At 54.8% G+C, this 8,358-nt stretch overlaps 1 long non-coding RNA gene and 1 pseudogene across 1 annotated transcript; one reads left to right on the forward strand and one right to left on the reverse strand.

Moving 5' to 3' along the window:
• Window positions 1-8,358, reverse strand: part of LOC119104244 (calcium-activated potassium channel slowpoke-like) — an 89,633-nt pseudogene that overhangs the window by 58,029 nt on the left and 23,246 nt on the right.
• LOC119104248 (uncharacterized) lies at window positions 2,610-5,135 on the forward strand. Its single transcript, XR_005094915.1, has 3 exons — window positions 2,610-2,730; window positions 4,553-4,657; window positions 5,094-5,135. It is a non-coding gene; the product is annotated as an uncharacterized LOC119104248 (long non-coding RNA).

Below are 8,358 nucleotides of genomic sequence, written 5' to 3' on the forward strand. Positions count from 1 at the left end.
CGGGCCGCCGTCCACGCCGGTCCCCGGACCGCCGCCGGTGTCCGGCGACGCCTCCCGCCGGACCGCCGACGAACCGCTCCTGGCGCCTCCGCCGTCCGCCCCGCTCCGGACCGCCTGGCGCTGCAGCCCCGCCGCAGGTCCCTGCCCTTCTTTACCCGGGTCTGACCGCTTCTCCGCCTGGCTCGCTGGCTCAGAGCCCCTTCCTCTTCCCGGACTCGCCTGCGGTTGCCGAGTCTGCGGCACGGAGCTTCGTTCTAGCTCCGGCACGCCCACAGCGTCAGCGTTCCGCGCACGCCGCTCGGCGCCCGACACCCGTCCGTGCCTGGCAGCAAGGCTCGCCTTGTACGCCGCCGCCTCGCGCTCCTGTTCCACGTCCTCGAACGCGCTCCAGAAGTACTGCTCGTCGAAGACACCGTCCGGCTTTTCGGCAAGCTTGGCGTCGCTGGCGAGCGGTCGCTTAGCCGGCGACGTGGTCGGCGGCGGCCAAGTGCGAGGAGCGCCGCCGTCGAACGCGCTCGCGAAGTACTGCTCCTCGAACGCACCCTCGGGGCTACCCCGCAGCGTGGCGCCAGCGTCGCTCTGCGCAGCAGTGTCGATTTCTGACGCGGCGCTGGCGGCGATCGCGTCCATCTCGGGGAAGTACTGGTTGTCGACGAAGGTCGCGGCGTCGGCGGACGGACTTCCGGCGTGATGACGGGACTCTGCGGACTCCATTAGTGATTCCTGTGGTCCTGAACGTGACCGGTCCGCCCGGGACCGCGGCCGGTCCCGGACCGGCACGGGACCAGGGTCCGCGGCGCGCAACCCCGACCGCGCCAGGTCTGCCGCTTCCAGTTCCCCAAACGTGCCCACCTCGACGTCGTCCGAGGCTGCCGTCTCCCGCGGCTCAAACTGGCCGTGCACTGTCGGCTGGTTGTCGCTATCCAGCCTGATGACGCCGAAGCTGGTGCAGATGACGGCCTCGCAGTCGGCGCTATCTCGCTGCAGGCGCATGCGGTCCAGCTGCGTCGAGATCGAAGTCAAACTCGCACCAACCGGCGGGCGGCGGCGGCGGCCGTGGCGCGGCCGCCGCCGGTGAAGCCTCAGCGTCCTCCGGCTCGTGCAACGCGAGGTAGTCGTGGTGGCGGTCGCTGTCGGGGGTGGTGGCAAACGGACGGTGGCGGTGCAGACGCATCAGGCCGCCGGCCCGCGCGGCGGCGCGGTGGCAGAACGTCCACATTGGGGTGGTGTGAGATATACTTTGGCTCACAAATTTCTGAGGAGCAGAACACAAGATGAGTGGAAATGGTGCCTGTGATGGTGATTTATACTTTAATTGGCTTGCAGTATGTGCAATCAATTACCCAGAACTTTTTCTACTGTGTACTGCCAACTGATTTCCTCCTGCATCCTGGCACTACCTGATGCTCAGCAGAGGCAAACATCACTCAGATGAGACAGTTTAGACATAGGTCTACACCTGGCTGATAAAAATGAAATATTTTTACAGGCTAGTTGCTCATTGATAACTTTACAAAAGCATAAAATGCCAGGAATTACAGGCAATAGGGACAAACTAGGAACAAGTCAAACATTGGCAAGGTCCAATCCCCTTCAGTGTGCAAAAATGTCCCTGTGTTGGCAGAGGGCCAATGATCAACTCTTGCTTGACGCAAGTCATCTAAAGACTAGCCAGCCCAAATGTTCATCTGTTTCTGCCTGTGCATAACATTAATTGCACACCACAAAGTTACAAAATATGCCACCTCCTGTCAAATCCAACCCCCATAGCTCATCCGAAGCTTTTATATGTTCACATTACCAGCAACAGCAATAATTGAAATGATGTATATCATGAAAGAACAAATGCTACTGAGCACACAGTGTATGTCACTTCTAGTGACCAAACCATGGAGCTAACCTGACTGACCCATACACTGTGACAATGATTCACAGGTGCATGCCAATTTAATTGCCAGGGTACCCTTGCCAAAAATGACACATAAATGCCTGACATGGTTAGCGATCCCAGTTTAAAAGTGACAGTACACCAAGCAAAGGCGATACGTTTTTAAGTACCAGCGTGCTTAGGGGCCAGCTCCATTGCAAACAACACATTACGAATGTCTATAAATGCACCAGCAACCACACATTTCCTGCAAGGTGCATGCTGATTGGGTGGTAACAATTATGCGTGCAATGCCTGCAATAACTTGTACCTTTATAGCAGCGGACATGTCAACAGCAATCCATGTAAACAATATGCACGCTGGTTGGGGCTATTAGCTATCATGGTTATACACGCTACAAACATTCAGATACATTTCACCACACAGGTCCAAGTGCGCCGCAAATGTCATCTTCGCGCTGTAATACCAACAAAATAATAGTACTCAGAAATATGATTGCTTGCGTTGTCCGTTTCACAGCTTGGTGTAGATCAACACTAATGGTTAGCGTCTGAGACGCTTATCTTAGCACTAGAAAATGTGAATAGAAAATGAACGCGAAAAGTTGACTTCTTGGATAAAACCATGTCGATAAATACCGATAATGCAGCTCCAACTCTATGCTAAGTTTGAAACGGCGCAGGGGAGACGATGCAGGCCCCAAGAGGCGAGCAAATGTTGGCAACAACAATCCCGCGGTACGGGGAGCGTCCTGCCACGTAGTGGGCGTTATTCGGATTAGGTTAGAGCCGAGCGTGGCTCCCCAAGCAGCTGCTGGTTTATAGAATATCCGGCCTTACAGGTTTGTTCTGGAGAAAGGAATGAGGCGTTCAACGGAGTAGGTCTATAGGATTGCCCACAGCCTCTGAGGTATTATTTGTGCATTAATGTTACCGCCATGGACGTTTGTGTTTGTGGAGCCATTCAGTATTGGGCGTTTTTCATTCCAGTGGAAAGTGTTTTCTGCCCATTTTAGTGTGACAAGTGGAGATCTTCCGTTGCAGAGGGCAATGACATTTGGGGATTTACAGAATGTTTGGTGTGGTCAGTACGCTGAAGCTGCTATGTGTTTGTGTACTTGCAATGATGAAAGGGTGGCAAAGGTCAGAAGTGGTCAGCTCATCAGCTCATCATCTCTAGCTCATCAGCTCAGCTCATCCCATAGGCAATTTAAGTTGTGATTGTTTCTCCCCTCCTGTTGCTCATTTGGTTGGAAAATGTTTTGATGCATGCATCCCATCATTCAAACAGTGGGAGAAATCCATGCACAATTTTAGGTTTTGGCATCTGGAAAATGTTTGGTACTGGTGCCCATAGATTTTATAAAAATCGATGGATGATCATTGTGATATTTGTTGTCAAGACCTAATCGCACATATTTTCTTTTTACACACATCTGCACATGCTATCCTCAGCATATCTTTGGAAATTATATATGCATTCAGCAAGCTTTCCTGTATTGGAAGGGTTCTAAAAGTTCTGTCATTTTCAGGCAGTTATTAATTTTATTCAGTTGCATTGGGCACATGAGTTATGCATCATTGCATCATTCAGCCATTCCGTTCTTTTCTTCCATTTTTCATCAGTACAATTAGTATCATGTCATTGCCCATTAGAGACTTATGCTAATAGTATATAACAGCTTTGCACTTTGTGGGAGTTTCTGATATTCTGAATCATGCTGAACATGGAGGAAAGAACATCCAATTTTTAGAATATGCTCATGTACCATATGTGTATCATAATCTGGAGAGGCTTTGATGGTTTCAAGTTTATAACTGATGCACTAGCTTCTGCACTGTTGGGAAGATCAAGCAGCAGAGTGGCTAGAATGAGTGTGCAAATTGAAAAATTGTTTGATGCCTTAGGCCATTTAAAATTTTCAAAGCTGTAATGCATAGTGGGCCATGTGCCAAGCATCATCAGATTCTCCTCCATAGCAATAAACATTTGACAACGGTCAGATAGCCGCCAAGGATGTGTGAACAGTAGCACCACTTTTGAGAGGATGGATTTCTGTGATCAGAGCCTCCACCAAGCAGTCATTATTGTGTGAGTCTTGACCCCCTCATCCATTGCAAAGTTTTGTCTTAACAGCACAGTTTTGTGGCAAAACTGTATCATGCAATAGTTTACTGTATTGTCTGTCCTATTCTCAGGCACCACCTGACCTTAAGCATAGGCACCACCCGTGCCTGCTGGCTGCTTTCCCAGCACTGATGGGCAAGTTGGAAGGGAGGCACAGTAGTCAGCTGACTTGCATGACTCATACAGGTCAGCTGGCTACAGTGCCTCCATTCCAGTTTTGCTCATACAGTATGAGCAAGTCATTTCCCACTGAAATTGAGCAAAGACCTGGATCTTTAACCTTACTCCAGCTTCTTTTAGGCCATTTCCATGCAAAACACCTTTCTGCGATCCAGTTATACTTGGAATGGGATACAGTGATGATGAATGGACATGTGTGTGGAACCAGACTTAGTCAGGGTTTTGAGGCCCACGACTTGCCCATACCTGGCTTACCATGAGTCATACTCATGCAATGCCTGTTTGGGGAGCCTGGGACACATATGTAGCCCATCCTGCTGGTTGTGCCCTTACCCGTTATGATCTGGCTCTTGCAGGCTTCATCAGGATGAGTTCCACGTACTTGACACGGAATGCCATCCTGAAGGGAGTGTCAGCCGTCTATTTGATGGGCTTTGTGTCCCTCTACATACAGATTCCTGGTGAGATATTTGCTTGACATGTCCAAATGAATGATTTTGTCACTGTGTGGGGGAACTGTGGCTGTTTTCCTTGCTCAACTGCTTGGCTGCTTAGTCTTCTACTACACATTGAAGTGATAAGTGGAAACTATTTTTACAAAAATGCAAGGATACTTACCAGCAGGCAATTCCACCATGTGTTATCAATCTCTCAACATAAATGCTTACAGAAATGTGTAGGTGGAACATCTTGAACCCGGATCCGAGCCGACCGGCCCGAGCCCGAGCCCGGGCCCGAGCCCGAGCCCGAGCCGAGCCCGAGCCCGAACCCGAACCCGAACCCGAACCCGAACCCGAACCCGAACCCGAACCGATCCCGGCCCGAGGCCCGAGCCCGAGCCGAGCCCAAACCCGAGCCTCGCACCGTCTGGACCGGACGTCTGGCCGCCGGCGGCAGGTCTGTACGGCGTGTCCGGGCTGCTGCCGGCGCACCTCGAGCTGGAGGCGCGGCAGCCGCCGGAGCTGCCGCCGGCCGCGCCGCCCTCCTCTGGCTGCGGGGTCGGCTGGCGCTGAACACGCAGCACCGCCCTGGAGGCGGTGGCGCTGGCCGGCGCTGCGCTGGCTCTGCTCGGGTCAGTGGTGCGGCGGGCCTGTCGATGCGGGGACTTGCTGAGGGTGTTTGGCGTCGGCGTGCCGTCGGGAGGCGGTCCAGCGTGGAAAGCTGCGCGCGGAGAGATTCTGAGCGCCAGTTCTCGGCCGGGAACTGGACGTTTATTGCGTGCTGCCGCGCTCGGCCAAACGTGTTTGGTAGGGGCCGGAGGAGGGGAGGGCATTGGTGATTGCGTGAAGGCAGGGAGGTGGGGCTGGCGGACCCGGGCGTCCTATGGGTCTTGGGCTGGGTGTAAGGGCGGGCCGGAGAGACCGGGCAGCCGGTCCTGAACTCAGAAGGCGCGTCGTATGGACGCGGGCGTCAATGCGTGCGGGCAATGTAACCCACGAACGTTTTGGTCGTTTATATTCAGATGACCATGAATCGTTGAAAGTTAGCGGCGGAAATGTTCGGGCGAGGAGAGCTGAGTCAGCGCCATTCTTGGGCAGCGGGCGGAGAGTCAGGATCCGTTGTCGGCAAGGGACTGAGGGAGGGAAACGGAAGGAACAGCAGAATTCCGTTACGATCCTACCATGGTCGATCTCTGCTGGGTAGCCATCTGGTGGAAAACCTGAGCTTGCCCTACCTCAGGTGATCGCGGGGTACCTCCGCTTCTCACATGTGTGTTTGCGAATGTGCTTCACCTTCGTGTTCCGACATCACCCTCCCCCTCTGTCGTGTGCTGCTGGAGCTGTTCCACCGCCGTGTTCTGACTCACCCTCCCCCTCTGCAGTGTGCTGCTGGAGCTGTTCCACCGCCGTGTTCCGACATCACCCTCCCCTCTGCAGTGTGCTGCTGGAGCTGTTCCACCACGTGTTCTGACATCACCCTCCCATCTGTCAGTGTGCTGCTGGAGCTGTTCCGGACATCGCTGGTGTATCTGGGACTGCTGTTGGCATATGGTCTGCTGACCCAGGTCAGCCAGGTCTTCTTCCTCTTCCAGGGGTGAGTGATAGCGATTTACGCATGCGTGAGGTGTTGACTTATGTGAAATATTTCGATCTCATGGTTCAGGTTTCATACGTTATTTGTCATTTAATGGCCACATTCTCCCAGCTTATTTGCATCTAATAAAGTGTCTTGAACGCCCACTGGTATTATTTGGTGCAATTGTGCCATGTGCAGCTTATGGCAATTATTCATTCCTTTCCTTGCTCACCAATCTTCCCACAATTTGACCTCTGTGCCACTGGCTCTTGTCTTTGTACAGTTATTGGCTGTTCATGTATTGACTGACTCGTTTCTAACTCATCCTCTCAATTATACACTCACTCATACACTCATTCACACTTACTGATTGCCTGCCTGCCTCACCCAGCCACCCAGTCACCCACTCACTCACCCACTCACTCACTCACTCACCCTCACTCACTCACTCCTCACTCACTCACTCACTCACTCACTCACCCTCACTCACTCACTCACTCACTCACTCACTCACTCACTCACTCACTCACTCACTCACTCACTCACTCACTCACTCACTCACTCTCACTCACTCACTCACTCCTCACTCACTCACGCACTCACTCACTCTCTTTCACTTCCTCTATCACTCAATCGCTCACGCATTCGTCCTCTCCTTCATCCCCCGCCTTGGCTGCTGGCGGTCCGTCTGCTGACGGTGGCTCCCCTGGCGGCCGCCAGGGACACCCTGCTGCTGGAGGCCGGCCTGCTGGCCGCGCTGCTGGCTCCCGCTGCTGCCGTGGCGGCGCGCCCAGCCGGCCGACGCGCTGGGCATGCTGCTGGTGCGCTGGCTGCTGTTCCGGCTGACGTTCGCCAGCGGCATGCTGAAGCTGCTGGGCGGTGCCGGCCTGGTGGGGGCTGACGGGTGAGACTGCTGCGGGAGTGGGGCGCCGCTGGTCTGAGGGGTCATCAGTGGGGATGGGGAGAGTGGGGGGGGGGGACAAGCTGTGCTGTGGAGGCGGCTTGAGTCGGCTGGGGAGAGGTGGTGTGCGTGTGTGTGGAGGGAGGGGGAATGCCCTGAAGGCTTGACGGACAAAGGACGCACAGGGTGAGATTGCGTGTCGTCTAGCCGATTTCATAGGTTAGTGTAAGTTGTTTGCGGTTGCCTGAGACTGATGTTTGGCCCGTCCTTAAGCACCGGCGGCAACGGCGAGGATCCCCACTAAGGGATAATAGTAATCCGCCTGTCGACGCCGGCGTCAGTCAGAATCTCTGGGAGAGCCTGCTGAAATCCGCCGCGTGTTTTTATTCCAGCGACTCGCCCCGCAGTCCTCCTGCGATACTTGCGACGCGGTTTGAGAGCCTCTGACCTGCCCCTCGTCCCCGTGCAGCGCTGGAGACTCTGTTCGAGAACCACTGGCTGCCGACGCCGCTCTCGTGGGTGGCTCACCAGCTGCCGGCGCCGGCTCTGAGGGCGGTGCTGGTCGCCGTGCTGGTCGCCCAAATCGCCGTGCCCGTGCTGTTCTTCGCGCCCGTGCGCCAGCTCCGGCTGTTTGCCTTCTGGACCCAGGTGGGTGTGTTGGCTGAGGGCGTGGCCGCGTCGGACGTTGGTGTCAATACGGCCAGAAAAGTTGGGGATGGGGGCGGGGAAGGGGGGGGATGTCGTGTCCTGAGATCGGAGCTGGGGTGTCGTCTTTTGTCAGGGAGCAGGCGAATGTGTCTGTGTGTCTTGAGGTGGACCGAGTGGGGTGTTTTGCATGGGTCTGGCTGGGTCATCATGTGGGTCAGGTTAAGTCTGCCAGATGGCGCGGTCTAGGCCATCAGGGAGACTCAGGGCTGTCTATCTTCGGAAGCCATTCATGCACCAGCCGTAATGAATTGTCGTCTTCACAGATTTGGCGTGCGAACTGCAGCATATCTGAGCCTGTGCTGTGTTAACCTACCGTGTCGTTCGACACACCCGAATCAAAGTGCACCCGCTCACGGCGTCGTTGTCCATCAGTAGGTGGGACTGTCTGTGGCCCCTCTGACACCAGCGGCTCTCGGTGTCGTTGTCCATCAGTGGGTGGGACTACCGGTGGCCCCTCTGACACCAGCAGATCTCTACTCGCGTCCATCAGTGGATGGGACTGCCAATGGCCCCTCTGACACCAGCAGATCTCTGCGT

This window comes from Pollicipes pollicipes, unplaced genomic scaffold (genome assembly GCF_011947565.3).
Source record: "Pollicipes pollicipes isolate AB1234 unplaced genomic scaffold, Ppol_2.1 Scaffold_6052;HRSCAF=7182_pilon_pilon_pilon, whole genome shotgun sequence".
In the NCBI taxonomy this organism is placed as follows: Eukaryota; Metazoa; Arthropoda; class Thecostraca; order Pollicipedomorpha; family Pollicipedidae; genus Pollicipes; species Pollicipes pollicipes.